At 42.9% G+C, this 27,744-nt stretch overlaps 2 protein-coding genes across 3 annotated transcripts in view; one reads left to right on the top strand and one right to left on the bottom strand.

The window, feature by feature from the left end:
* Window positions 1–27,744, top strand: part of LOC135708143 (uncharacterized) — a 508,021-nt gene that overhangs the window by 472,711 nt on the left and 7,566 nt on the right. The window lies entirely within an intron of this gene.
* LOC135708141 (BOS complex subunit NOMO1) overlaps window positions 23,885–27,744 on the bottom strand; it is a 546,399-nt gene continuing 542,539 nt past the window's right edge. The window contains exon 4 of the mRNA XM_065230118.1: window positions 23,885–23,902. The gene's annotated coding sequence lies outside the window, so the exon portion shown is untranslated. The remainder of the gene's footprint in view (window positions 23,903–27,744) is intronic.

Genomic DNA, 27,744 nt, shown 5'->3' with positions numbered 1-27,744 from the left:
ATTTTGTCGGGGAGCATTTTCCTGGCAGCCGGTGAAAATTTCGTCCACCGTCCGTTTCTTGTGGACGGGTCATATAGGATGTATTGCATCCAGTTCCTCATCTTCTGCCCAATCCACTCTCATTCTAATGAGAATGAAGCTTAATAGTTGCCATTAACCATGGTCATGGAATTAGATAAATTGAAAATGTAAACACAATCACAAAAGTCTAACTTCAGGGTTGCCAAACTCATGGGATATTGACACCTTGATTGATACACTTCGGCCTACTTCGGAATCATCGGCACAACGCTTGGCACAGCTTTCGGCGCTGCCAAAACTCTTGGCACAGATTAAGGTGTGCAGAGTTGAATACCCCTTGGGCGAATGACTACAACGTATGCATTCGATAATTACATTCGGGTTATGCGTACAAATGATTGGATATGGCATTACATTACTTAGATTTTCATAGATTAGCTTTGGTACACGCGGAAAGGACAACGCAAGATTTGTTTACAAATGCTGATATGGCCTTTTCTATTGTTGGTCAAGCCAATTACCGTCAATCACCATTATCAATATCCATTTATCAGACAAACAATTAATCATTGAACGATTGTAATGGAAATCGAACACATTTACGTTTGTTACCAAACACTCGAAGCTAATTAGGGGCAAAGCAATCGGAGTTCCAGTAGAAAATTGATTCCGTCAACTAAATCTATTGAACCTCACACAAACCGATCTTGATTGAACCGCTCACCTCAGGTATCAGTAGAGGTAATTAGAAGCTCGATACCTGGGGGTGACGAGAATACAATCGTAATGGCAGGATCGCTGGTTTTGCAATTGCACCCGGTCCACATCCGGATTTATATGCAATCAGGCTGTGGATGCTGATTGATTATAACAATCGTTTGACAACATATTTGCCTTCTGTCAAGGCAACATGAAAACCACTCTTCACGAAAGGACGCACTACCCGAGCTGGCTCTTACTTTGAGAACGCTTGTCGTGTAAGCCTGGCAAAATGTTTAATTAAAAATTCATTATTGCGACAGAATTGGATGTGGCAGTGTTGTCAGTTTTCAGGTAAATTTCCCAACAGAATCATGTTCCTAAAAATGGAAAACTGAGTGTCCTTTTTTTCTGGAAAAGCACCAAGAGAAGTGCATCCCATCAGCAATAACGACGCAACACGTGCACGTGCAAGCTGTCACTTCATTGTACCTTTGGCGTTCTGCACTTCCAGCTTTGTTCCACCTCGCACGCTTTCATCGCCGCGTAACGAGTGCCGAAACCAACTAAGGGCATTCCCAACACCAACATCACTATGCAGGGACGGTGCAGCACTTACTCACATGTGTTGGGCATTAGCAGGACCTGTTAAGATGAGATATGACATCCGCTTGACATGGGCAGAGTGGTCGCATCTAGCTAGAAGCTGTTCATGCGTGTCCTCTTTTATGCATAAACCGGAAGCTCTGTTGGTTTGGGGGTGGGGCCAATTGTATCGTACATGTTGGCAGTTTCCATTATTTCACAGATGTGCTCGTCCGTCTCATCTCGTACGGCAACGAATGGGTTTTACTGCAGTACATACCACCATGGAAGCTGCCGGCATCAATCTCTGGGATTTAATCGATTCGATATGGAAGCTTCCAAGACTGGTTGGTAAACTGTGTCGTGTGGTCATATGAGGTGAGACTGCATGCATGATGCCATGAACCAATTGATTCCAGTTGACCTGCATTTTAGCGGATAAAGAGTTGTCGATCGAACCGAACACGATTGGTTGTCCGTCAAATCAAAATTGAATGCTGGGAATGGAAAGAAGGTAGTAAGTGTGTGTCACTTGAAGAATTGATGGGGAAACCTTCTGGCGTTTTTTGAGTGACAAATCGGTTATTTCACAACCTGTTGATCCCACCTTCCCACTTAGGATTCATCAAGACGCATCAATTTCGAAACCAATTCTGAAACACAATTAACCCACATTTTTGTTTTGCTTTATCTCTTTCTCAATGCGATTTGCTTCGACTTCGGTGATATCCATATAGCCTATCAGGAGCAGTGTGAAGTTGCAATTCATCTCCAGGCACCGGATGGTAACGAATGTATTCCCCAAAAGTTGATTGCAAACAAAAAAGCATGTAGTTAGAGGATTCTTCCCTTTGAAAAGGGCTGTCGTACTAGTAGTCGATGTTGAATGATAAGCACCGATGAGGCCAAACTCCTAATTTAGGCCAATCAGTTCAGTAGTAAGACGTAGTTTCGCATGAGTTTCGTGGTTCCGACAAACGATGATGTAACATACTGCAAAACCCCCAGCCTCTTACAATCCCGTCCACTGGTTGCATGATGAAAACTCGCATGAATAATCAAATTACGTATAGAGAATGGGACCTCGGTCCGGTCATGACAGGCTTCTATCAGTACTTTGATAATTATTGATAACTCAGCGTAGTCTATTTCGGACAAAAAGTGACACAGCAGTTTCTTTAGGTTTGCGTTCGTCGTCGACTCCAATTCGTCACTTCTCACATAACGCTTCGCAACTTTGTCCACAAATTTAAATTTCCAAGCTAGGCTTCGCAATAGAAGGGGACTAACTCAAACTACAAGCCCTAAAAAAAAACTCAAAGTTATCGAAAGAAAACAACTAACGCGATGTAAATAAGTCGTTTATCTTAAAATGGTGTCCAATGGTGAATTTCCCAACAGTTTCTAAGTCGAACATTCGGAAATAAGAGCACAATACTTTAGGACTCTGACTTACGGATCGAATATTAAGACACTGATTTGTAGATAATCCAATATATATATATTCGCACCTTTTTACACGCGCTACCTTCACCGACTGACTCGTCTCCTCAACTCTCTGTCGACTTGAACTGCTTTCACTACATACTCTTTAAAATAACCTGACTTCCGTATAATATGAATATTTCCGGCGTAAAAGTGGTGGACAGTTTATTTTCCTTCACCATTCTTTTAGTCACAACTACATCTCCTTCCTTTATATAAGATAGTTTGGCATTTCGACGGTTGTCACTGTATTTTGAGTTTTCCAGTTTCCGGGTCCAGTGTCGGTCACGAATTTCTTCCTTATCCAAACTTACTGTATTTTCCTGAAATGTGGGCAACTTGTCCCGCAGCACCCGTCCAAACATCAGCATAGAAGGCGCAACTCCGGTTGTTGCATGTGGTGTTTTATTGTACATTAATAATAATGTCCGCAAATCCCAGATCCAATCTTGGCTGTTTGAGTCCTGACTGATCTTCAGGTGTTTTAGTATTGTTTTATTGGCGCGCTCCACTTCGTCATTTGCTTGTGGCCAGTACGGTGTTGTATGACGCAATTCAATACCATATTCTCTGCAGTAAGAGCTCAATTCCCCGCTCACAAACACAGGTCCATTGTCTGACTTAATAGACTCAGGAACACCAAATCTACAAAAGGTTTCATGTAAAACTTGTACAGTTCGTTTGGCAGTTATCTGTTTCATGACGACTACTTCTGTAAACCTGCTGAAATAATCAACCATTACTAGAAGATTGTGCCCCGGCAGTGGTCCCATAAAATCAATGGCGATGTCGTTCCAGGGCTTCTCTGGCAATTTGGTTCTTCGAAGTGGTTCAGGAGGTCCAAGAGATGATACCAAAATACACTGCTTGCCACGCTTTACATACTCTTCCGCATGCTTATCAATCAGAGGCCACCAAACCTTCTGTCTCAGCCTACGCTTCATTGCTGCTATTCCAGGATGTGCTTCATGGGCCAATGTTAGCACACGATCGCGTAACGTCCTTTGTAATCGTTTGAAAATCCAGATTTGATATGGAGTGCTCGCAAGGTTTCTTGGATCGTTTCATCCTTGTTAGTTTCTTCAACTAATTCGACGAAGGATATTGCTATCGGTACTGCGTTTTCGACAATACTGTGAATGTAACCCTCCACCGACTCATCAAATGATTCTCGTGATATAGTTGCCATTGACAGTCGAGAGAGTGCGTCAGCAATGTTAACTGCTCCTGGAATGTGCTCGATGTCGTATTTGTAAGCCTGTAATCTTAGAACCCACCGCTCTATTCTGGCACACGGTAAGGACTTCGGACTGAACAGGAACGTTAACGGCTTACAGTAATGTGAATCGCGTGCCTTGTAAATACAACTTAAATTTGTCAACTCTCCATACCAGTGCCAGAGCTTCTCGCTCCGTTTGAAAGTATTTTTTCTCTAAATCCGTGAAAGCCTTACTGGCTAATGCAATGACTCTAATATGCGCATGAGAGTCCTGCTGCAGTTTTTTTTTTTTTTTAAACTCTTTATTTGTTCCAAATTCAAAATAAATTACATTTCATTTTAACCTAGATGCTCCAGTTACTGCAGTAACGTACCAGCCTTAATTGTTATGATATATATCTAAGTATTTTTACATTGTTCCTGTCTTGGCAATTCAGTATTTTAAACAGGTTTTTTAAACCTGCATGTCAGTATAACAATTGATATCTTAAAACTAAAAACTAAAACTAAATCTTATCTAAGTATAAAGGGAATTAATCGTTGCAATTGAGGATTGCAACGATTTTTGCCTGAAATTATTAATTATTTTGTTGGACATTTGTTCTAAAGTCTCAACATTCGAAATTCTATGTACTTCGGTTGTACTGTACCAGGGAGGCAACTTCAAAATCATTTTCAGAATTTTGTTCTGAATCCTTTGAAGTGCTTTTTTCCTGGTAGTGCAGCAACTAGACCATATTGGCACAGCGTAAAGCATGGCCGGTCTAAAAACTTTTTTAAATATTAGAAGTTTATTCGTCAGGCAAAGTTTGGATTTCCTGTTTATAAGAGGATACAAACATTTTATATATTTATTACATTTGGCTTGAATGCCCTCAATGTGATCTTTAAAAGTTAATTTTTGGTCAAGTATTAATCCAAGATATTTCACTTGGTTTGACCAGGAAATTGGAACTCCGTTCATAGTGACTATGTGACTACTACTAGGTTTCAAAAACGAAGCTCTAGGCTTGTGTGGAAATATTATAAGTTGAGTTTTGGAAGCGTTGGGAGAAATCTTCCATTTTTGTAAATAAGAAGAGAAAATATCTAAACTTTTCTGCAGTCTGCTGCAAATAACACGAAGACTTCTTCCTTTAGCGGAAATGCCTGTGTCATCAGCGAACAAAGATTTGTGGCAACCCTGAGGCAAATCAGGGAGGTCCGAAGTGAAAATGTTATACAATATAGGCCCAAGAATGCTACCCTGAGGAACTCCTGCTCTAACAGGTAGTCGATAAGATTTGGAATTTTGATAATTTACTTGAAGAGTTCTGTCAGTTAAATAATTTTGAACTAATTTCATAATATAAAGTGGAAAATTAAACTTTTTCAATTTAGCAATCAAACCTTCATGCCAAACACTGTCGAATGCTTTTTCTATGTCTAGAAGAGCAACTCCAGTTGAGTGGCCTTCAGATTTGTTTGAACGAATTAAATTGTTAACTCTTAAGAGTTGATGAGTAGTTGAATGCCCATGGCGAAATCCAAACTGCTCATCTGCAAAAATTGAGTTCGTATTGATGTGAAGCATCATTCTATTCAAAATTATCTTTTCAAAAAGTTTACTTATTGAAGAAAGCAAACTTATTGGACGGTAGCTAGAAGCTTCAGCTGGATTTTTATCCGGCTTCAAAATTGGAACAACTTTTGCATTTTTCCATTTATCAGGAAAGTATGCCAAATGGAAACATCTGTTAAATAATTTTACCAAGAAAGACAAGGTACTCTCTGGGAGTTTTTTGATGAGGATATAGAAAATTCCATCATCACCTGGAGCTTTCATGTTTTGAAAATTTTTAGTTATAGACCTTACTTCGTCCAAATCAGTCCCCCAGGAATCATCAAAAATATTTTCCCGAGAGAAAATATTCAGAAAATCCCGAGCAACCTGATTCTCAATAGGACTAGTAAGACCCAAACTGAAATTATGGGAACTCTCGAATTGCTTAGCAAGTTTCTGAGCTTTTTCCAAATTTGTGATCAAAATTTTACCACCTTCTTTAAGCGCTGGAATAGGCTTTTGAGGTTTTTTCAAAATTTTTGTGAGTTTCCAAAAGGGTTTGGAACTCGGGTCTAATTTAGAAATATTATTTTCAAAAGTTTTGTACCTCAGGGCATAGAATCGCTTTTTAAATTGTTTTTGCAAATCCCACCAGATAACTTGCATGGCAGGATCGCGTGTTCTTTGATATTACCTTCTACGGACATTTTTCAGACGGATCAAGAACTGAAGATCGCCGTCTATTATAATTGAATCGAATTTAACCTCGCATTTTGGGCCTGAGGCAGCTCTTGCTTCAACCATAGAAGTAGCCAGAGATTCAAGAGCATAGTTAATTTCATCTTTGGTTTGCAAAGGAATATTTGGATCGAAGTTATGTTCCATAAATGTTCGATATTGCTCCCAATCAGCTCTTTGGGAATTGAAAGTAGAGCTGTTAGGATTAGAAATTATTTCTTGGGATATTCCAGACGTTACTGGAAGGTGATCAGAACCGAAGTCAGCATGGGTAACCAATTGGCTACAAAGTTGACATGAATCAGTTAAGACCAAATCAATAGTGGAGGGATTTCTTGCAGAAGAAAAGCATGTTGGGCTGTTTGGATATTGAATAGTGTAATAACCTGCAGAACAATCATCAAACAGAATATTACCATTGGAATTGCTTTGAGCATTATTCCATGAGCGGTGTTTTGCATTAAAATCACCAATAATGAAGAATTTAGACCTATGACGGGTAAGTTTCTGGAGGTCACCCTTGAGAAAATTCTTTTGCTGGCCTACGCATTGGAATGGCAAATAGGCAGCTATAAAGGTAAGTTGTCCAAATTTTGTTTCAACAGAAACCCCCAAAGTTTCAAAAACTTTGGTTTCAAATGAAGAAAAAATTTTATGTTTGATTCGTCTATGAACAATGATGGCAACGCCACCACAGGGTCCATCAAGACGATCATTTCTATAAATCAAGTAATTTGCGTCCTTCTTAACCTTATGGGCAGGTTTAAGGAACGTTTCAGTTATAACGGCAATATGCACGTTATGAACACTCAAAAAGTTAAATAGCTCGTCTTCATTATCTTTAAGAGATCGAGCATTCCAACTTACAATATTAATGCTTTAAAATCCATTACTGAATTTTAAAGTCATGACAATATTATTTGCAAATTTTACTCCAGTTTGAATAGCATCAAACATGGAGTTAGATTTAAGCATATCAGAAATCATGTCAATTAATGAATTCTGTAAAAATTCCATTTTGGGGGCAGTAATGCTTCCTAAGTCAAAATTGTCAAAATTTCCGTTAGAACGTTGGTTAGTATTTTGATTTCTACCCGCTGCAATAGCAGCATAGGTAGCTCCATTAACTCGCTGAACATTGTTAGCAGCGAGGGGAGTAGGTACAGATGAAACATTTGAAGCAGGGGAGATATTTGTACCTACGGGTACGAATGTAGAATTTGTTCCTCGCTGACCGTTGTTAACAGCAAAGGAATTTGTACCTGATCGGAAACGTGAAGCGTTTCCTACCTGACGGTTAGAACGAGATTGTAGGATCGCTTTGCGAGTCTTACATTCCCAAAAATTGGATTTGTGGTTTTCACCACAATTTGAACATTTAAATTTCTTAGGATCTTCCTTCACAGGACAGTCGTCCTTTGCGTGAGAGGAATCACCACAATTCATGCATTTAGCTGGCATGTAGCAATTTTTAGTTCCGTGACCCCATCCCTGGCACTTACGGCACTGGGTGAGGTTTTGGAAATTTCCTCCAGTCTTCCTGAAGTGTTCCCACTTCACTAGGACATGGAGCATAAGGCTAGCTTTTTCTAAGGCCTTAAGGTTGCTTAGTTCACTAGACTTGAAGTGAACTAAATAAAAATCATTAGAAATCCCGTTGCGCGAATCGCCAGGACGGGATTTCATTTTCATTTTGATTACTTGGAGTGGCACAACTCCAAGTAATTTTGCCAGTTCATCTTTGATCTGATCCAGGGATTCACCACTGGGCAGTCCTTTCATGACAACCTTGAACACACGTTCAGTTTTGGTGTCGTAAGTAAAAAATTTGTGCTTCTTCTCAGTAAGATACTTGAGAAGACATTTGAATCCGTGTAGAGAAAACTTAACTTTCACGAAGTTCAAAAGTTCCATGCGAAGAGCATGGAAATCGGAAGTGGTTATCACAATAGGGGGAATCTTTTCCTTCTTGGCATTAAGCCGGGAAAGTTTACTAGAATTTTTCTTGGATGATGGATCATTCTCATCATCCGTGAGCAAATCAAATTGATTACTCAAATTAATTTCATCAGAAGGGGGGTCAAGAGTTTGCCCCTTTCTTTTGCGTTTAGACGCCATGGCGGCAGTAAATTTTTATCCAAATCGACTTCCAAGCAGATTACTATAAGAATCTGAAGGATCGAAGAGGAATTTTCCAAATCGATATCCAAGAAGGATTACCTCGGGTAGGGTCCAAACAAGGATCGAAGAGGAATAAGAGTTGAACAAGGTAGAAAAATTTTACAGGTTAGAGCACTGAAAAGTGCTGTTTAAATTTGTTGTAGCTTTAGGTAGTAGTAACACTTCCTTCAGCAAAAAGCAAATAGATCCGCACGGCAAGAGAGCACGATGCGGGTTAAATGATCTTTATTACTTGTGTTTGTGTGGTTTACATGTATGAATTTTCAAGTGACACAGATGCGTCTTTTCAACTTTAGTACATTTGAGATTTTAATTATTATTTACAGTTCCTAGTCCTATCAGGCCTGTTTTTAAAGTATGACCACCTTGGTGGTTTTGGTTTGAATTGAATTGAAAAAAGGAGACTACTTATAACTTTTTTTTTTTTTTTTTATTAAAGTCACTTTAACACTCTTGGGTCATTCGTGACTTCTCCGGGGGTGAGATTTGAACTCGTGACTTTGGCGTCAGAGGTATGGATGTTAACCACTACGCCGGGGTCGCCCCCACTACTTATAACTACTATTTACAACTACAACTACTATATACACCTAATCTACAATATACAAATTGCTTATCAAAGCATGTTCTGATAAATTACATTTTTGTGCAAATTTAGTCTTAATTTCGTTAATTTTGGAATCTATTTTGGCAATGCCTGCCTCTTCATGTAAATTTGTTATTCTAGTGTCGAAAGGACGATCAAGAACCATCCTCAGCACTCTATTCTGAGCTACCTGAATTTTGTTCCTGTGAGTCTGTGCACATGATTCCCACACCGGAGCTGCGTAGAGGATCGCAGGTGCTATGATTTGTTTGTAGACGGCCAGTTTGTTCACCCTTGAGAGGCGGGATCTGCGGCAGATCAGCGGATACAGACACCTAACCAAGGCGGAACACTTGATTACTGTTTTCTCCACATGTGAGCGGAATAGGAGCTTTTCATCGAACAACATCCCGAGATAGGTTACTTCGGTGAACCACTCAACCACAGACAAACAGACGTAACTCTTCATTGTGTATCTTCGTTCATGCATTTAACGGTTGATTTGAATATTATCAGTTCCGCGAACTACTCGCCGCAGCGCTGGCATCGGATCACTTTGACGTTTCTATATATTCTATAGAATATGCAATATTGTTTACGAGTTAGCGAGCAAGCTTGTTTTCCGCGAGAAGCCAGATAGATGTCGCTACTGAGGTTATATGTTTTGAGATACTATGTTTTCAAGAACAAGTTTTTCAAAGAGTTACGTCTGTTTGTCTGTGACTCAACCCTTACGCCATCCATGATTAGTACAAGAGGGAGCCGGTTTTAGTTTGGGTGATTGCCGATGGAGGAACATGATTGTGTTTTGGAAGCATTGATTTTGATTTTCCACGTGGTGGCATAATCAGCAAAGGCATCAAGACATCGTTGGAGCTTGTTTGTTATTTCGCGAGGCATCCTACCATTGACGGTTATTGCGGTAACATCTGCGAACAGGAAGAACACGCAACCATCTCCGAGGGGAGGAATGTCGGAAGTGTAGATGCTGTAAAGCAAAGGGGCCAACAGACTTCCTTGCGGAACTCCTGCTGGGATGGAGAACGTGTTTGAAAAGCAGCCATTCAACGATACCTTAAACGACCTTTGCTGAAGGTAGTTACGGGTGATTTGAACAAGATGCAAAGGAAAGTTGAAGTTACAAAGCTTGTATACAAGCCCATTGTTGTAGACATTGTCAAACGCTTTCTCAACGTCTAACAAGGCTATGGACTTGGATACAGCCTTGTTACTTCGGATGTTATTCATCACCTGTACTAGCTGATGATTTGTGGAGTGCCCCTTCCTGAACCCGAACTGTTCCGGTAGGAGAATGTTTTGCTCCTCGACAAACTTGGGCAAACGATGGAGAATAAGTTTCTCGAACAATTTGCTCAGCGCTGAAAGTAGGCTGATTGGTCTGTAGCTTGAAGCTAGCGTTGGGTCCTTCCCGGGTTTGCGGATAGGTATGATTTTCGCTGTCTTCCAGATACTTGGAAAGTAGTGCAGTTCCAAGCATCTATTGAAGACAGCAGCCAGCAGAGAGTGAAACTTCATGCTGAGATTTTTCAACACTAGGTTGAATATTCCGTCAAACCCGGGGGCCTTCATGTTTTTGGTGCATTTCAGCGCTGAGCAAATCTGTTCCACTGTGATTCTATCCTCCAGAGGGATGCCACAAGGGGAGGAATCAAGGTTGAGTACGCATTGCTCAACCTGAACTTCGAGCGGACTTTGGATGTTGGAGCCAAGCAAGTTCGATTTGGCAATATGCTCACCAATCGCATTTGCTTTCTCCTGAGGGGTGATTATGAGCCGATCGTCATCATTTTCATCTTTGAGTGGTGGAATGGATTTCGGGTGCGTCTTTAAGACCTTGGCAACTTTCCAGAATGGTCTGGAGCGGTCGTCCAGATTCTGGACAAGCCGCCCGAAACTTTCGTTCCGGAGTGAGACCATTCTGGAAGCAATCTCCTTGTTCAGATCGGCCATTTCACGTTTCCTCGCTAGATCTCCAGTCCTGTGAAACTGGCGTCTACGAACATTTCTCAGGCGAATCAAAAGATGGGTGTGGGAACCAATGGCAATGAACTTACCCCTCACAGGAACTCGTCGGACGCACGCCTCGTCAGCCACGGTTATGGCTTGGTGGAGTCCTTCCAACGTTCGGTCGATGTCCTCCACGTTGTCAAACGGCGGGTTGTCGATGATGTGCCTGTCTACCACGCTTCCAAACTGGTCCCAGTTTACGCGATGGTAGTCCTTGCGCAGGCTTGAAGCAGGAGCCACGTTGCAGCCCAGTTCAGCCACCACCGGTTGGTGGTCGGAGCTGAGTTCGTTCAAGGCTACCGGCTTGGACAAGCCAATATTTGTCAGGTACAGGTCTAGCGTCGATGGGTTGCCCGCCGCGGTGAGATAAATGTTGGCTCATCCGAAAACCAAACGGAGTACAGCCCATGCTGTGAGTGGTCGAACAGCAGACGACCGTTCTGGTTTTGCTGGTAGTTCCGCCAGGCCTCATGGCGAACGTTTATACCTCTTCCTATTACGAAGCGGGAACCGTTACGGGTGATGGTGGACAGGTCCTTCTTGAATTTAGCCGCTAGTCCACTGCTGGCGGCACACTGTCGAGAGCAGTAGACGGCGATGAACTGGACGTATCCAGTCGACGACTCTACCTCCACACCAAGGGCCTCGATGATAGAGGTGCGGATATGGGACAGAGTGTGGTATTTTATTCCTTTCTCGACGACGACCGCAACACCCCCCCCCCCTGAAGCTGGTGCGATCAAGCCGAATAATGTTGTGGTCAGGCAACCAGAAGCTGTCGCCGGACTTTAGATGGGTCTCGGTTAGAAGGCCCACGTCGATGCTATGCTTGCGGAGGAAGTCGGCAAGCTCAATCTCTTATGCTCTTACAGAGCAAGCATTCCAGGTGACGATAGTTAGCGGTTTAGACGCCATACTGGATGATGAACTTACCGAGCACTTGGATCTGTTCGGGCTTATTGCGGCACTTACGAAGAGCACCGGACATGTTGACGAAAATTTCCATCAGTTCATCCGCTGAGAACAGATCGGGGTTGTTGTTTTGCGCTGTTGGTTGTCTCCAGAATCCAGGGGGGATGGAGAGTTTTGGCCAGCAGAATCACCGGAAGCCTCTTGAGGGGGGCGGGTTGCACCCGCGAATTCGCTTGCCTTTGCTGGGGAGCACGAAGAGGCGGAAAATCCTCCGTCCTGAATGCTGGGGTTTTGTCCTTCTTGCGTCCTGGTTGATTGGTGCTTGACGCCTGCTTTCGGATGCGTTTGAAGTCCTCGCGTTTGGAGCACTGTCTGTCGGAACCTTGATGTGCACCACCACAGTTAGCGAATTTTATCGCCACGGCTCCATCCGCAGGGCAGTTGGAAGTGGCGTGTTCTTGAGCGCAGTTGCTGCAGCGTGGCTGGATGTTGCAGTTGCGGGTACCGTGTCCAAAATTGAGGCACCTATGACACTGAGTTACGTCACGATGGCCGCCACGGTATGGCTCCCACCGTACGATGATGGAGTAGATCGATCGGATGGCTTATAGCGCATTGAGCGTCACCGTCCTTTTCTGGAAGTGCACCAGGAAAAGACAATCCGGGTACGTCTTCACGTTTTCGTCTCTCCTTGTCATTCGGAAGACAGCGATTGGGGCTAGCTTGTACCGGTTGATTTCAGCTTCGACCATCTTGGGGTCGAAGTTTGGTAGGCCCCAAATTCTGCCTTGGAATCCTTCAGATATTTCACGGCCACTTCGTACTCCGCTTTTGTTCGCAGCATCACCTTGGTGCCGATCCTACCGAGCTTAAACTCAGCTGCAACGCCCAGCGATGAGAGATCGCCAATCAGCGTGTTGAGTGGGACTTGCTTCACCACCAGTGGAGGAAGCTTCATTTTTGCTGCACTCGGGCTGGCAGCAGTTTCGTTGTCGATGGCGTCGCCGAAATCACCAATGACGCTGACGTTCGTCGCGGTGGCATCGGCCCGTCCACTCGCACCATCATACTGGCCTTGATTTTTCTTTTCCTATTCGAAATAGGTACACTCAAGCTACCCTCACCGCTGTTCTTCTTCTCCGCTTTCTCTCGGAGCCTGCTCCGGGAGCGCTGTCTTCCCATCACACGAAGCGACCGACACTACTGACGACGCGATTAAACTGTGAATGTTTGGAACAAACTAGAAACTTTAGAACAACTCGACAGAGCGAGCAAAGACCGAACTGTACTCATCCTGCTGCAGTAAAACTGCTCCTAGTCTTGTAGGGCTAGCGTCTGTCATAAGTTTGGTGAGATCTTTGGGGTTGAAAAATCCTAAGTACTCGATCTTGCCGATCTCTTTTTTGAACGCTGAGCTTTCCTTCGTTGTCCATTTAAACGGTACACACTTATTTTTTTTCGCCGAGAATCCAACAGCCGAGTGATTCTGCAATTTATTTTGCTGAGATTCAGTAAAACAATTGCCGAGACTCAGCTAACAAATAACATTTTGCTGAGATATCAGCTAACAAACAGATATTTTGCAGAGATATCAGCAAAGGCAAATGCCGAGGTAATCGGCTGTTGGAGATTTTACCGAGCTAGATTAAGTGTGTACATCAGCACGAAGTAGCTCCCTTAAGCAGGCTGTTCGGGATGCCAGATCTGGTACGAAACGACCAACGTAACAAGCCAGCCCCACATTCTGTGATTCTCGAAATTTTTGAATGGCTGCGATCCTGTTTTCGGTGGGACGCACCCCATTGACGGAGAGCTCGTGTCCTAAAAATTCCAAAGTATCGACATCATAAAGGGTGATACGGTCAAAATTTGGTCAATATCGTATAATATGACGTATTTCTTTCAATTTTGCATTTAAAAAACCTGAACACCCCTCATTTTGAAGGTGTGTGTGTGTAGAATGTTGCTCCTATTTTGATTTTGGAATTCACTCTTCAGTTGTCAAAATGCCGTCCAAGCAAGAAGAGCAGCGTATCAAAATTTTGCTCACGCATCGCGAAAATCCGAGCTACTCGCACGCAAAGTTGGCAAAATCGCTAAAAGTTGCCAAATCAACCGTTACAAATGTAATTAAAGTGTTTGGGGAACGTTTGTCGACAGCCAGGAAGCCTGGATCGGAGGGAAATCGAAAACCGGAAGCCGCTGAGACGACAAAGAGAGTTGCCGGTAGTTTCAAGCGAAACCCTAACCTCTCTCTCCGAGATGCCGCAAATAAGCTGGGTGTATCGTCTACAACCGTGCATCGAGCCAAAAAACGAGCCGGACTATCGACTTACAAGAAGGTAGTGACTCCAAATCGCGATGATAAACAAAATACGACGGCCAAAGTGCGATCCCGGAGGCTATACACGACGATGCTGACGAAGTTTGACTGCGTGGTAATGGACGACGAAACGTACGTCAAAGCCGACTACAAGCAGCTTCCGGGACAGGAGTTTTATACGGCAAAAGGAAGGGGAAAGGTAGCAGATGTTTTCAAGCACATGAAACTGTCAAAGTTCGCAAAGAAATATCTGGTTTGGCAAGCCATCTGTACCTGTGGCTTGAAAAGCAGCATTTTCATAGCTTCTGGGACTGTCAACCAAGAAATTTACGTGAAAGAGTGTTTGAATAAACGTCTGCTGCCTTTCCTGAAGAAACACGGTTGTTCCGTACTGTTTTGGCCGGATTTGTCATCTTGCCATTACGGTAAAAAGGCCATGGAGTGGTACGCCGCCAACAACGTGCAGGTGGTTCCCAAGGACAAGAACCCTCCCAACACGCCAGAGCTCCGCCCAATTGAGAAATACTGGGCTATTGTCAAGCGGAACCTAAAGAAGACCAAAAAAACTGCTAAGGGCGAGCAGCAGTTCAAGGCAAACTGGCTTTCTGCGGCGAAGAAGGTGGACAAGGTGGCTGTACAAAATCTGATGGCAGGGGTCAAGCGTAAGGCCCGGCAATTCGGATTTGGAAAAGCGGAAGCCTAACTGAATATTTTTCCTGAATTTTATACTAATTGAACTTGAAAAAGAAATTTAATTTGATTTTTTAAATAAACGATTTCACCGATTTACACGCGTTTTCCCTTGACCAAATTTTGACCGTATCACCCTTTATACGCACTTTTTTCGTTGAGAAGAACATCGTATTCAGATAATCTTTGTAGAGTCGCGCACAGCCTTTTGTCGTGCTCTTCCCTTGATCTACCGTGAACAACCACATCGTCCAGATACACAATCACACCTTGCAGGCCAGCTAAAAGTGATTCCATAACTTTCTGGAACAGCTCAGGTGCACAACTTATCCCGAACATAAAACGCTTATATCTATTTTTTAGAAATAACAATATGAAAACTATGTCAACAAGGCTTTATTTAATCAAATAACAATTGATCAAAAAATCTACCTGCATAGCCCATATTTAGTTATAAAGGTTATTGGTCTCGATCGCTTGGAGATCTCGACCTTGTGATACGCATCCTTAATATCGATTTTCGAAAATCGAACTGCTCCATTCACTGATCCTAGAAGTTCGTCAACGAGTGGTAAAGGATGGGCTTCACGGAGAACTGCCTGATTTGCTTGACGCATGTCTATACAGAGGCGAATTTCTCCCGAATCCTTTGTTACTGGAACCATCGGTGAAATCCACGGAGATGGCCCGTTCACTTGCTCAATAATGTCCTGCTCTAACAATGAACGGAGTTTTTCCTCAATTTTCTCCTCCATCGCAATTGGGGGACGCCGGTAGGGCTGCTGCATCGGTTGCACCTTTTCATCAATCGGAATTTCCATTACTACTCCACGCATTTTGGGGAAAGGGTTCGGTCGCTTCGTTTGGATTGAGTTTATATTAAACCCAATCTTGAGCACTGCTTGGTCGTATGATCACCCAAAAGGCATTGTTGACCATCTTCCACGACATAGAATTTAGCATTCGTCTTGTTAGAACCAGCTTCGATTCTGGTACTGAACATGCCGCATATCTTCATTGGAGCAGTAGATGCGTAAGCAATGAGGTTGCGATCAATGTCCTTAAACATGTCCAGCGCATCTACACCCACCTCTTTCATCTGTTCCTAAACTGTTTTGGTGAAAATATTAGCATCCGCCCCCGAATCAATGTTCACCCGACCTTGAAGGTGAACATATTTCGACCCATCGCGTAGAAAATATAATCTTTTCCTTGTTCCTTTTCGGTTTCTTCAGTGACAGCACGAATTCGCTTTGGCTTTGGTCCAAACGATGGAGGATCTTGATGACGTTTTTAAGCATAACCACGAGAATAACAACGCTTTGCCCAATGACCCAGCTTCCCACATTTTGCACACTTAGTCTGGTTCGCAGGACAGTCACTACTACCTTGTACATGCCCACGTCGTCCGCAACTGTAGCATATAAACCGATTATTCGACGACAGGTCACGTCCAACTTGTTTTGGAAATCGCGGTTTGAATCCAACATTTTGCCGTTGGTTGATCTGGTTTCGATCCAAAATAGCATTAATATCATGGTATTCAGGTTTTGGATGGTTATGAAACTTCCTTGACTGATCGGAGGATTCAGCCATGCTAGTTCCCAATGCCACAATTTCTTCCATAGTACGATCCCTTTGGAGAAGCTTAATACGCAAGTCCTCCGAAAAACACCCTTGAGCTATACGATCTGCGATCAGCTCATCGACTACCGATGGCTGGTAGTTACATCTAGCGATTTGTTTACGCAGACGCATTACGAAATCGGCAAAACGTTCGTCTTTACCTTGTACGATTTGGTGGAACAAATGGCGCTCATATGTCTTGCGACGGAAAGGTTCGAAATACCCATCGAGCCATTTAATCGCCACATCATAGAAAGGAGGATCCACAGAAACTTGCAGTACTTGTTCGACTCCCGGTAGATAACGGAGCAGTTGTTGCAAACCTGCACCTTTCTCTTATCTTCAATACTTCTTACCTGAAGCCGTTAGCAAAAAAACGGAGACGGGGCCCCACTGATTCACTGCAGTTTTAACCTCAATCGACGCCACCATATACGTAGTTACCTGCAGTAAAATTCAAAACAAAAATGCACAATTTTATTTCGAATCCGCGTTTTGACTTTCATTTAATATAACGTTGTTTTTATCCTGCGTCGCCAATGTAGGCTTCTGACTTAAGGATCGAATATTAAGACACTGATTTGTAGATAATCCAATATATATATTTCCACCTTTTTACACGCGCTACCTTTACCGACTGACTCGTCTCCTCAACTCTCTGTCTTATTCTCACTCTCTCTGCCCGGTTGCCAATTCCCTCGTTTATTGCTTCCGTCATAAAGCGCCTATTCTGATAGGGTGACCCAACAAATACTTTAAATTCAGATCGAAGATCGAAGACAATATCGAAAACCTGATGCGCAATCCAACAAGCAATTTGAGCTGATTAAAAGCTGAATAAGCCTTCCAGATAACAAAGTTTATTAATTAATAATTATTAGTCCTCCAAAATTTTATTCTTCTTCTTCTTCTTCTTCGCATTTCAAACTTATTGCATATCGCATATTAGCTTATTGCGTGCTCTTAACTTAGTGTTCTAGATGCACTTCTACAGTTATTAATTCAGAGCTTTCAATGCCTGTACCATTTTTGCATGGGTATAATTGTGTGGCAAGTCCAATCATACTTCTATGCCCAGGGAAGTCGAGAAATTTTCCAACCCGAAAAATTCCTATACCGGACCGGGAATTGAACCCAGCCACCTCCAGCATGATCTTGCTTTGTAGCTGCGCCTTTACCGACTGAGCTAAGGGAGGCCCCAAAACTTTATTCACAACAATCCAATGCCTATGAGATTGTGCCGAAGGTTTGCCGAAGATGCCGATGGCTGTGCCCAAGCTGTGCCGAATCTGATTTCGCCACAATGTGCTGAGTGACTTACACCTTGGACCCCTCGAACCAACATGTGTACAAACTTTCGTTCCAATAGAAGAGAGTCATGACCTACCGATTCACAAGTTGGCATGGAAATTGGCACGGAAATAGCCATGGTCACCGGATACTGGACGTATTCTGCCATGTCTGCTGTTTATAAATAATCATACATTACCAAACGATTAATGTAGTTTGGCCAAATTCAATCAATGCCATTAGGAATGCCTAACAGCCCCAACAAAGTAGCGCATATCTAACCTTCCTGTATGCACCCCAATCGCTCGGCACAGGTAATTGGCTCTCTTCCTTTCAACGAGCCCCATCAGATGACCCCGTTTACTTCTATAAAGTGTAATGCTATTATTTAATTAACCCGGGGAAAAGGAAGGATACTTGAGAGCGCAACACCATCGCAACAATGCAACATGATGAGCGCGGGCGGCACGAGTGTGTGGGATGGAAGACGAAATTGATTAAATCACTCTCGTTTGAAAATGTCGGCAATTTTTCTCCTCCCACCCACTCCCATCGCTAGTCCCACATCGCTTCTTTGTCTAGAAGAGAATAGAATTAAAGCCAGTGAGCAATGGATGGGAGCGATGCTGTTGAGCAGTCGACGTAAGTAGGAATATGAGGAAATGCTTCACCCCGGGATAGATGGTGAATGAAATTAAAAAACCCTGAATGGAAATTTATTACGACGGATGCTCCCGAGAAAGGGAGCAATTGATTCCAAGTTGATGCTATGTTTGCCACTTGTCCACGAGGAGGGACCAGACGGCGGCCAGTGGATCACGTTGATGAAGGTCCACTGTAGTTGATTGATTGGTTTAATGAAGATTCTGTTTTGATTGAGGCAATTAGTCACTTTCGGAGCACGAGGTTGTCCCATTTAATCAACGCTGTTGCATCGATAGACGACCATTAAAGTTCTACCAGAAGACAGCCGCAATTGAATTGCCCAATTCAACGCTCGATTTAGTTTCTATTGCGAGTGGTGGCAAAACTTTTCGCCCCCTCCCTCAAGGAGTCTTGGTCGTTGGTAACAACAGATCATTAGTGGGACAACATGGTGAGGGGAGCAAATTTCGTTTTCACCAAGAAGATTGACTTTTACTTGGCCCAAATGTACACAGGGTGCACAGAGTGCGTCTGCGGTCGCCGGCATTCGCTATGTTTTAGTTATGGCCGGTTTACACTAGCGCTGGATCATGATTGGCCAATATTAATCAGCTTCAAAAATCAGCTTAAATCGTGCTGATAACCATTATTGTGAGAATCAAGACAAGTGTAAACCGGGCATTAGTATGCCTTCTTTACGACCGGAACAGTCGCGTGCTGGCTGCACGACTGGCTGGCAACGAACGACCACTTACAACTTGCAAGAGCCCCACCAACACTGCCATAAAATGGTCGTAAAATTTGATGTCCCATTCGACGACAGGCGGGAAATACGCGGACGGAAGTAACATAGCCTATAGGCTTACGTTCCGAGCTTCGTCCATCTGCTTCTTCAAAATTAATTCACTCTAATTAAATATCTCATCATTTTCTGTTGGTCTTGGTCTTTTTTTTTGTCTGGCAGAGGGTCCTTCAGCGATGCCGAAATTACAATGCCGACGATGACGACGGCGTATTCGAAATTGTACTTGTTACTAAATAAGTTAGACGCTAGACCGGCGGCCTGGAGATAGCTATCATACAATGATATACAGCGTAGCTGGAAGTGAACTTGCTTTCTAAGTGGACATCATCAAGCTCTCAAGTTGGGAATATATATTTCATGTGGAAATGGGGTGATAAAATGTGAGACTTTTCGTGGACTATTCAACATTTGTCACCTCCACAAATGGCACATTTTGGAAGAGAGGTATTGCAGTTCTATCATCAATAACATTGATTACCACGCTAGATTTATGACCCTGTCGGCAGATGCAGACTCGTTATCGAATTGATGGAACTCCAAATTTTAGGGAAACGCGTTGGTGCTAGCAAAATACAGAATGTAAATTATTCACATAGGGTAAATGTGCCAGCTATGGCACTAGTGTTCCAATTTTAACGCAGAATTAAGTCTTTCTTTACTATACTGGGGGGTCTCATTATGATTTTTTTTTTATCTAGTTCGTTTATTTGTAAGGCTCAATCGCGTTAGCTTTACGGAGCCGATAATTCATTGTTCTTTGTTTGTAACAAAATTCACTTAATTCTATGTCTAGTAGGAGTTGGGCCGGATACTCGCGGCTTACTCGAGGTTAGAGGGGTACATTGTCGAAGGATAGGAAAAGGGGAGGAGCTTGGGAGTAGGGTATCGTTGCCTCATCAGAGCGTTGTCGCCAGTGTGAACGGTAGTGTGGTTCTAGATTCGTCTGGAGTTCGACCGGCTATGGTGACCAGTGGGCGACGATGAGGCTCATCGAGACGGGGGACAAGACAAACAAAAACTAATAAAGAGATACAAAAGACAAACGAATTAAATTCTTATACTAGACATTTGAAGAAATACATAAACCGACTGCATATAGCAGATATCGCGAGTTCCCAACACGTCTCTGATAGGAACATAGGGTTGTCTTCCTTGGGCCTCAAGGGTATTCAAAAGTCGCTCTCTGGCGGCGTAATTATCCGTACATTGCCAAACTGCGTGATCGATGTCGTCGTAACCGTTTCCACACCGACATATGTTGCTGTCCACGAGGTTTATTCTATTGAGATGCGCATCTAGCGAGTAGTGGTTGGACATAAGTCTACTCATCACGCGAATAAAGTCACGACTTAAGCCCAAGCCTTTAAACCACGCTCTCGAAGAAACATTAGGAATAATTGAATGTAACCACCGTCCAAGATTTCCATTGTCCCAATCGGTTTGCCAACTTGAAAGGGTACTCTGACGCACTAAATGGTAAAATTCATCGTGTGAAATTTGCCTGTCATAAAATTCGCCTTCCTGCGCGCCCACCTTTGCGAGAGAGTCCGCCTTCTCATTGCCTGGGATTGAGCAATGTGAGGGGACCCATACAAAGGTAATCATATATGATCTTTCGACCAGTACACTCATCTGCTCCCTTACCTTTGAAAGGAAATAAGATGAGTGCCTACCTTGTTTCATCGACCGAATAGCCTCAATCGAACTGAGACTATCCGAGAAGATGAAGTAATGGTCTGCGGGCATGTTGGAAATCATCCCCAATGCGAAGTTGATTGCTGCCAGCTCAGCAACAAAAACGGAACAAGGTTCCTGAAGTTTGCAGAAGGCGATAGAGTTTTCATTGAAGACACCGAAGCCAGTGGATCCATTGAGACGGGACCCGTCTGTAAAATATCTTTTCATGCAATTGACTTGTTGGTACTTTTCAGTAAAAATACGCGGAATAATAATAGGTCGAAGTTGATCGGGAATCCCATGAGTTGCTTGTTTCATGGTCAGATCATATTCAATTGAGGAACTGCGATTGGTGAAGTGAGCACGGTCTGGAGTGTAACAAGGAAGACACATATCTGATGATATGTAGTGGTGGTAGATTCTCATAAATCGAGATTGTGTGTTCAGCCCAAGAATTTCTTCAAAATTAGCAATTATAAGTGTGTTTGTCACTCCGCATTTGATTAGTATTCTGAGAGAGAGCTCCCAGAAACGGTTCTGGAGGGGTGTTACTCCTGCCAGAACCTTGAGACTCATGTTATGCGTTGAGTGCATACAGCCGAGAGCAATACGCAGACAACGATATTGAATTCGTTCCAATTTTATTAGGTGACATTTTCTTGCCGAGAGAAAGCAGAAAGAGCCGTACTCTAGAACAGAGAGAATAGTTGTTTTATAAAGCGTTATGAGGTCTCCCGGATGAGCACCCCACCATGTGCCGCAAATTGAACGGAGAAAGTTGATCCTCTGCTGACATTTTTGCTTCAAATACGTAATATGGGCATTCCAAGTGCACTTTGGATCAAACCAGACCCCAAGGTACTTGAAAGACAATGATTGAGTAATGTTTCTGCCCAAAAGATTAAGCTGCATTTGGGCTGGGTACCGCTTTCGAGTAAACACTACCAGTTCAGTTTTCTGCGGCGAGAATTCGATCCCTAGATTCATAGCCCAAGAAGACAAGTTATCTAAGGAATTTTGCAATGGTCCTTGCAAGTCCACGGCATGTGGACCTCTTACGGAAACCACACCGTCATCTGCAAGTTGTCTTAGCGTGCATTGTTCTGCCAAACAGTTGTCGATATCTTTGACATAAAAGTTATAAAGAAGAGGGCTGAGACATGAGCCTTGGGGCAGGCCCATGTAGCTAATTCTGGAAGTTGTCAGTTGTCCAAGGGAAAAGTTCATTTGCTTTTCTGACAACAAATTGTACAAGAAATTATTTAAAATTCCGGAAAGTCCACATCTGTGCAGATTGTCTGACAGAATTTCAATGGAAACTGAATCAAAAGCCCCCTTAATGTCCAAGAATACTGAAGCCAATTGCTCCTTGTGCGCAAAGGCCAGTTGAATATCTGTGGAAAGCAGCGCTAGACAATCGTTTGTTCCTTTGCTCTTGCGGAACCCAAACTGTGTATTTGATAGCAAGTTATTTGTTTCGACCCACTGATCGAGTCTCCGAAGGATCATTTTCTCCAACAATTTCCTAATGCACGAAAGCATCGCAATCGGACGGTATGAGTTATGGTCAGACGCTGGTTTGCCAGGTTTTAGAATGGCTATTACTTTGACCTGTCTCCATTCAGGCGGTACAATGTTGTTTTCTAGCAAGGAATTGAATAAATCTACTCGGAAAAAAATCCGTTCCCGAAAACGGGAACGGACCGTGAACTAAAAATCACGGCCAGCTATCCAGAACAAAATTGTCTCAAATATACACCGTGAACTATGGTTCACGGCTGTGGTTCACGAATATGGGAACTCTTTTTTTCCCGTGTAGCAAGCGTCTTTTAGCGATATCTGGGAGATTCTTCAGAAGATTGAATTTAATCATATCGCTTCCCGGTGAGGAGTTGTTCGATGAAAGAAGAGCCATAGAGAAATCCAGCATTGAGAATGGTCTATCCAGAGAGCCGCCGCTAGGAGACGCTTCTCGAAGAATATTTTGTGCTGGAACTGAGTCCGGACAGACCTTTTTAGCGAAATCGAATATCCATCGGTTGGAGTATTCTTCACTCTCATTGAAAGATGAGCGGTTACGCATGTTGCGAGCCACCCTCCACAAGGTGTTCATTGAGGTTTCTCGTGAGAGTCCCTCGACGAAATTGCGCCAATAACCGCGTTTTTTTGCTTTGATTAATTGTTTCAGTTTTGTCTCAAGCTTTGAATATTCCTCGAAGTAAGTGGAGGTTTTGTGTCTACGAAAAGCTTTGAAAGCATCAGATTTTTCTACATACAATTTTGTGCATTCTTCGTCCCAACCAGGTGTGGCTGGTCTCCTTTTAAAGGGTGCACTTGGAACTTTTCTTTTTTGTGCTTCCAGTGAGCTTTTGTATATCAAATCGGCGAGGAATCGATATTCTTCCAATGGTGGAAGCGTATCTATTGACTCGGCACCGATTGTCACCGCCGTTGCATATTTATGCCAATCTATGTTCCTTGTAAGATCAAATGGAACTCGAGATGGTTCTACAGAGTGAGGGGCACACTTAATTGAAATGATGATTGGCAAATGATCGCTACCATGGGGATCATTGATAACCTTCCACAGATAATCCAATGATAGCGATCTAGAACACAAAGATAGGTCGAGTCGGCTTTCTCGAGCCGGAGGTTTTGCTATACGTGTCGCTTCACCAGTGTTTAAAATAGTCAAGTTGAAATCGTCGCATAAATCGTAAAAAATAGCCGCTCTATTGTCGTCATATAGATCGCCCCACCCAGTACCATGGGAGTTCATATCACCCAGAATTAATACTGGAGATGGAAGAATCGAGACAAGATTCCAGAGTTGACTACGGCTAATGGAGGTTCTTGGTGGAACATAAACTGAAGCTATGCAAAGATTTTTGTTCTTCACATTTGGCAAGCGACGATTTCGACGCCTGATAGAGCAGGAAGGGAAATTTTGTAGAAAGGGTAGCACTTTTTGATCCCTAAAAGTACTCCTCCATAAGAATCGTCTCTATCCAGGCGAATAATGTTAAAATCGTGGAAGTTGAGTTCTTTATCGGAAGAAAGCCATGTTTCACAGAGAGCAAATATATCACAATCAGAATTGTGAAGTAAAAATTTGAACGAGTCTAGCTTAGGCACTAGACTACGGCAGTTCCACTGTAGCACAGTGATCATATCTTCAACCTCGTTCGACGAATTATCCATCGAAAGATATGATTGATGCAAGGAGGGGCCATGAAACAGTCAATTGCTTAAGATATGATTCTAACGTTGGAAGCAAGGCAGAAACTAAGCTTCTTAGAGGGTCTTGTATGTTGAACATATTTAATATGAATTCCACAATGTCCGAAAAAGCTAGCAAACCTCGTTCGGACTTGGATTTCTTTTGAGAAGTTTGAGGAGCAGCTTTTTTGTTTTTCTTATCTTTGTTGGGTAATGGCGGAAAATCCTTACTGCAGCCAGGAAGTGGAGCAGTGGGAGCCTTCGATTTAATTTTTTCATCCCCATTACCCTGGGAATTTTGCAATCCTCTGGGAGTGACTTTAGTTTTCTTACGGCGCACTTTCGGGGAGGAGCATTTTCGTTTTGAGGATCCATTTGTTTTCAAAGGTGCGTGTACCACCGTAGAGTCACCCTCATCGGATGAGTCAGAGTCCGATTCTTCAGCTGACAAAATCGAAAATTGGTTTTCATCTTGGACGGCTGATGCAGCCTTCACCATTTGTGCATATGACTGCTTGGAGCGTCCAGAGATTGAACGCTGCACTTTATCGGAGTGCTGTTTGTACATCGGGCACTCCTGCAAGGGGTGAGGATTCTCGCCACAATATGCGCATTTTACTGTTTCTTTGTGGCAAGAATCCTCTTTGTGGTTTTCACCACATTTGCCACAACGAGTTTTGTTGCCGCAATGGCTGGCCGAGTGTCCCAGCCTTTTGCAGTTGGTACAATTATATACCCTCTGTACAAACAACCGCACCGGAAAAAAAGCACCATCAACTTTAACAAAGTTTGGGAGAACTGAACCAGCGAAAGTCACCCGAAACGAGTCTGAATGCTGATAAACTTTCTTGCCATCTTGCAAAGATACTGAATGCAGTTGCCTAACATCCAGTATCTGTACCTGCTCACCGATTTTCGAGTTTTTAAAAGTTCCCGAGGCATGTTTCAAGTCCTCGACAGTCAGACTCGCGTCGGAGACCACGCCTTCTATCTCCACATCTCGAGAAGGGATGTAGATGTTGTACTCAACACTAAACAACTCGTGATCAGCAATTTTATTTGCCACATCATAAGTCGGTGCTTCTACACGCAGTTTGTTGAATCTTTCTTTGTGTACCAAGATTCCCGGATACTTACGCAGCAAATCTCTCGAAATGTCGAGAGTTTTCAAAGGTTTATTTTTGGGCCGAAAAAAGACAACCCATGGTCCTTTCGAAGACGGCTGGTAGTACCTGGTTCGCGCAACGTAGACATCCGAAGACGCCATAAGTGTAGCGCAAAAGCGGTGCACAACCGCTTAAAAAGGAAAAAAAATATATAAAAAAAACCTTCACCAATTAATCTACTTAACTACTAGTTGTTAATATTTTGTTGCCCAGTGTATGAACAACCAAAAAAAAAAAACAATAAAGAAATTATCAAAAAAAAAAAAACAAAACAAAAAAAAACTTTTTATTAGTTGCAAGAAGTTGCACCACTATAGCCCTCACAACCCTATCAGGGGAGAGGGCAAAGCCACGCGCAAAATTGAATAACAAAAGCGCGGCAATGGGCTAGAGAAGACTATTGTATAGTAGGTATACTTAACACCGGCCGGTGCCGTTTGCTGCTTTGTTGTTGTTGCTTGCTGCTTTGGAGTGGTGATGAGATGATGACGGTGAGATGATAGTCCACCTATAGCGTCGCTAAAGGTGGCTACTTCCTCTGCTGACTGCGGTTGCCTTGGGCACTGAACTTCGTCCACGGTAGGAATAACGCGCGATATAAAAAACCACTGTGGTGGGAAAAAAAAACTCCACCGGCTACGAAACCAATACCCGCAACGGAGACACGAACAAACTACGTCCGGCTACTTCAAGCTATCGGCGAGGAATGTCTCATTATGAAATGAAGCATGTAACGAAAATGGGGAAGTTTTCCAACGCATATTTCTCAAAACCATTAATGGGAAATATGTCATGCAATATGTCATTCGACGGATAATTTATCTATTAATTTTTAGATGTACAGCACAAATAGTAAAAATAGTTAAATAATTAAGAAATTTGAAACTAATATTATGCCCGACAACAACTCAGCAGCACGAGACTCCTTAAACTGAGCCTCAGTGTCGGCGCACTACTGGGCAAACTGGAGGGGCTACGCGGACTAAAAGGCACTCAAGCTTTCAAATGAGCTGAAACACAGCGTGGATCAACTTAAACATTTAGATAAAATTGATAAATAGCAGATTTTTAGCGATGGGCCCAATCTTATATCCATAGGCCAACATTAGATTCATTTCCCCTGTATAAAATGGATGGATATCAGAAAGTCTTGAGCCGGTTGGCACAAAATGTTCCAACAGCAGTTTTATAAAACCTCAAGCAAGCGACAAGCTGAGAATACTGCCGCCGGCGCCGGTGGTGTTGTGGCAAGCGTGACTGCTTTCTAACACCCCAATGGGTCTGGGTTCAATCCCAGCCGAGGTCGGTGGGATTTTTCTGAGGCATAAAAATCTCTGGTCACGTCTTCCTTCGGAAGGGAAGTAAAGCCGTTGGTCCCGGCCCATGTGTGTTGTGAATGGGTGCGATATCCTACGCAGGTGTGGAAGCTGCCTTCCTGCACATTCGATTGCCGTCAATGGATGGCAATCGATGTCCGTCGGTGATTGGCACTAGATTGCGGAACAGAGACCGACGTTAAATAAAGGAAAGAAGAAGAAGAAGAAGAAGAAGAAGAAGAGAATACTGCCACCTGGCCGACAAGATAAATCCTAAGTCCTTTATAGAAAACGAAAAGTCACTGCAATGTTACTATTTTTCGACACTCCATATCACTCAATATAATTCACGGATTTTCACGCACTCTAGAGGAATCCATTTCGCCGGCGAATCGGTTCCGGAAGATTCCTTTCGAGAAATAACGCCTTCTCCTCAACCAACACAACAGGCCACTTGTAAAGTTAATTTTTCAGAATCGGTTAACCTCGACTACAATTTTTGCCGAACTCTAAACACACTTTTGAAATCTTCGAAAGCGTTTGAAAAGTTCATAAAGTGATTAAAATTAACTGGAAAACACTACAGCTGTATAAACAAAACACGTCAACATTGCAGCGCGGCCTACCGCGATCTTCTGGATTGATAACTCATTACATAATTCAAAAAATAATTCACCTTCGTTAAAATATTTTGCAAGATGAAAATGAGTAGCAAGCAATTCTCATTAAATAAGTGAAAGTGAAAAAAAAAACACACACACTTACAAAACTTCTCATGGGTGAGCAAAACATGATTCCAGAAACGGTGAAAAATGGTCGAGATGTTCTGAGGTATAAAATCTCTGATCACGTCTTCTTCGTAAGGGAAGTAAAGCAGTTGATCCCCGAGCCATGAGTTGATGGGTCCCCTAATAAACGTGTACCATATACTGACGATATCTTAGATGGTGCGACCATACCACATAAAATTGGGATGATATATCGAATTGG

This window comes from Ochlerotatus camptorhynchus, unplaced genomic scaffold, assembly GCF_037179485.1.
Source record: "Ochlerotatus camptorhynchus isolate MF236.1 unplaced genomic scaffold, CSIRO-AGI_Acam_v1.1 ptg000328l, whole genome shotgun sequence".
NCBI classification, from domain to species: domain Eukaryota; kingdom Metazoa; phylum Arthropoda; class Insecta; order Diptera; family Culicidae; genus Ochlerotatus; species Ochlerotatus camptorhynchus.
This window is presented reverse-complemented; position numbering and strand designations above follow the sequence as displayed.